At 45.0% G+C, this 2,500-nt stretch overlaps 1 long non-coding RNA gene across 1 annotated transcript in view; it reads left to right on the top strand.

The window, feature by feature from the left end:
- LOC147472034 (uncharacterized) overlaps positions 1–2,500 on the top strand; it is a 62,047-nt gene that overhangs the window by 783 nt on the left and 58,764 nt on the right. Inside the window, exon 1 of the long non-coding RNA XR_015191015.1 lies at positions 1–311. This exon is cut by the window's left edge and continues 783 nt beyond it. This is a non-coding gene — a long non-coding RNA (uncharacterized LOC147472034). The remainder of the gene's footprint in view (positions 312–2,500) is intronic.

The raw sequence follows: 2,500 nt of genomic DNA, 5'->3' as shown, positions 1-2,500 counted from the left end.
TGTCTCTGATGAGATGACTGCAGTAGTTCAAGCCATGAATGTCAGGTTGGAGAAAATAGTGTGATGAGCCCAAGTTTGAAGATGGAAGCCGTCCGTTTTCTATGCCACTCATGAATGGAATCGCACAGCTTTCCCCGCCTGACCACCACCCAGCATCTGTGGTGCCCCCACCCTCTTTTGTGATTCCTGCCCAGGTTTCCCCAGGCTTTCCAGCTTCAACTTGTTCGAGCCCAGCTGCCATTAGGACTCGCAGGAAGCTTCAGGATTTTGATGGAAAAGTGTCCCTGGAAGCTTATCTTGCCCAGTTTGAGGTATTGGCCTTAACTCATGGTTGGGATGAGGAAGAGATGGCGGTACTAGTGTCTAGCCTCAAGGGTCAAGCAGTGGAAATTTTTGGGCACCTGTGAGATGTACTTCAAGTGCCACTTGAAGCTAATCCCCCATGTGGCTACTGCATAGTCATCACGTGGATACCGCCCACGTGGTACCAGGATAAATCTGACTAGGAATCAATCTAGAGTAACCCGACTGGTCAGATATAAGGTTGACCTGAGGTCAGACTCATTCACTCACTCCCACTCCATTAGAGACACCACTCTGTTTCTCATGGATCCCAGTGCTCTCCGGCGGGGAGTGGTCAGCTAGCTTTCTGCTCCCCCTGCCTCGCCCATGAAACACACCAGCCTAACAAGAGACGTCTGTCAAGCCTTCTCTACCAAATGAATATCACTATATTACCCCTGTTGTTATCCATCAATAAAGGAATCAAGAACAACCAGACTTTGGCTTCAAAAACCTTTAGTGAGCACCCTTCAAAAGTGGTGGCAGAAGTGGGATCCGCTACAAATAGCTGGAAAAGGACATTGACTCCAGAAATGCACTTCACTTTCACGTGACCCCACATAGGATTTTGTCCCTCAGTCCCAGTCTACCTGCCACAATGCTGAGAAGCAAGTGTTCCAGAAAGGGCAGCCTACACCTAGGAATTAGTAAGTCCCTGAATCGGCTGCGACGTTTCTATTGGTTTGGTATGATGTGCAAGAGTGGTGCAGAACTTCCACAACATTCAATGCCAAGAAGGGATCTTCCAAAAAGGGGAAAGGGCCTCTATAAGTCTACCAAGTAGGAGCACCCATGGAAAGAATAGCAGTTGACATGACTGGTCCATTTCCAGTGACTGAGTCTGGTAACCGATTTCTTTTAGTTACTATGGATCCTTTTACAAAGTGGCCAGAAGCTTGCCATTCCTAACAATGAAGCAACAACAGTGGCTGAAGTTCTGGAGCAATTCTTTGCTCAATTTGGAGTCCCTAGTGAGTTGCATTCAGACCAAGGAACAGAGCTTGAGTCTGTAGTGTTTCAGAAGTGTTGCAAGCTGATGGGGGTCCGGAAGACTCGCAACACCACTTTGCAGCCACAGTCAGATGGATTGGTAGAGCGTTTCAACTGTACTATTGCACATGAGCTGGCTAAATATTGTACTGAAGTGCAGACTGATTGGGACCGCAAGTTTCCTCTCTTATTAATTCCTTCTGATGAGGAAATGCATGTTGAAACTACCGAGTATGCCATTGTCATGCAAAAGCATCTTGAAGAAGTACTGTTTCATCATATTCAGATGAATATCATATTGTACAATTCATGAAGTGTGTGTTGTAATAGACTGAATATGTTTACTGGAGTCCAGTTTAGCTCTTTATGTGGTATACACCATGAAAAAGAATACTTATCACATGATGGGAAGACATAAGTGGTGTTTGTTGCTTCTTATCTTTTATTGTTTTCATATATATGCATTGTGCTACACCACTGGTAAGAGGAGAGTGACTCAGGTTAGCTGCTTTGCCAGTTATGATACTTCGGGAAGCAAACTGGCTGAGGGGAACGCCACAGGTGCTGCACGTAACCTGGGTATCTTTCCTCTTACCATTGGAGTAATGAACCCAGCAACGTCGGTACTTGTTTCTGGGTATCCGGATCTGGAAGTGCTCTATTGCACCCTGAAATCTAAAATTACGAAATCAAGTAGATAATTCATATTTGGTCGATAACTTTGGCCGTGGGTTATCCTTGCTTGAGAACATAGAATTCACACTAAACATTAAAATCATATATACTGACTTATAGATTTGCATGCACATATGAGACGGTGGAATGAAAGGTAGGTGTATTTACCGGATTAAAGAGGCAGCAGCTGCGGCGGAAGAGCGAGTAGTCGTGAAGCGTGACATTCCAGGGGCACAGAGTGAAGATTTATGGCACTATTTTGCCCCCTATTATACAAATTATCAGCCAATCGGGTCATGCTATTTTTCCGACGTTCCCCGAGGAATGTTGGAGGGCATGTGATACCAATTACCTCCTTCCCACATCTCCCCTTTACCTCACTCCCCCTCCCCTTTCCATCTTTCTCATTTGTCTTTCACATATTATATTATCTCTCTCTCTCTCTCGAAACATGTTATGTATCAATAATGTCAAAACATACCCTCAAGCAATG

Source organism: Penaeus japonicus, unplaced genomic scaffold (genome assembly GCF_977035675.1).
Source record: "Penaeus japonicus unplaced genomic scaffold, GWHDUDI00000001_assembly GWHDUDI00000004, whole genome shotgun sequence".
In the NCBI taxonomy this organism is placed as follows: Eukaryota; Metazoa; Arthropoda; class Malacostraca; order Decapoda; family Penaeidae; genus Penaeus; species Penaeus japonicus.
Note: the sequence above shows the minus strand (reverse complement) of the source record. Positions and strands in the feature narration are given on the sequence as shown.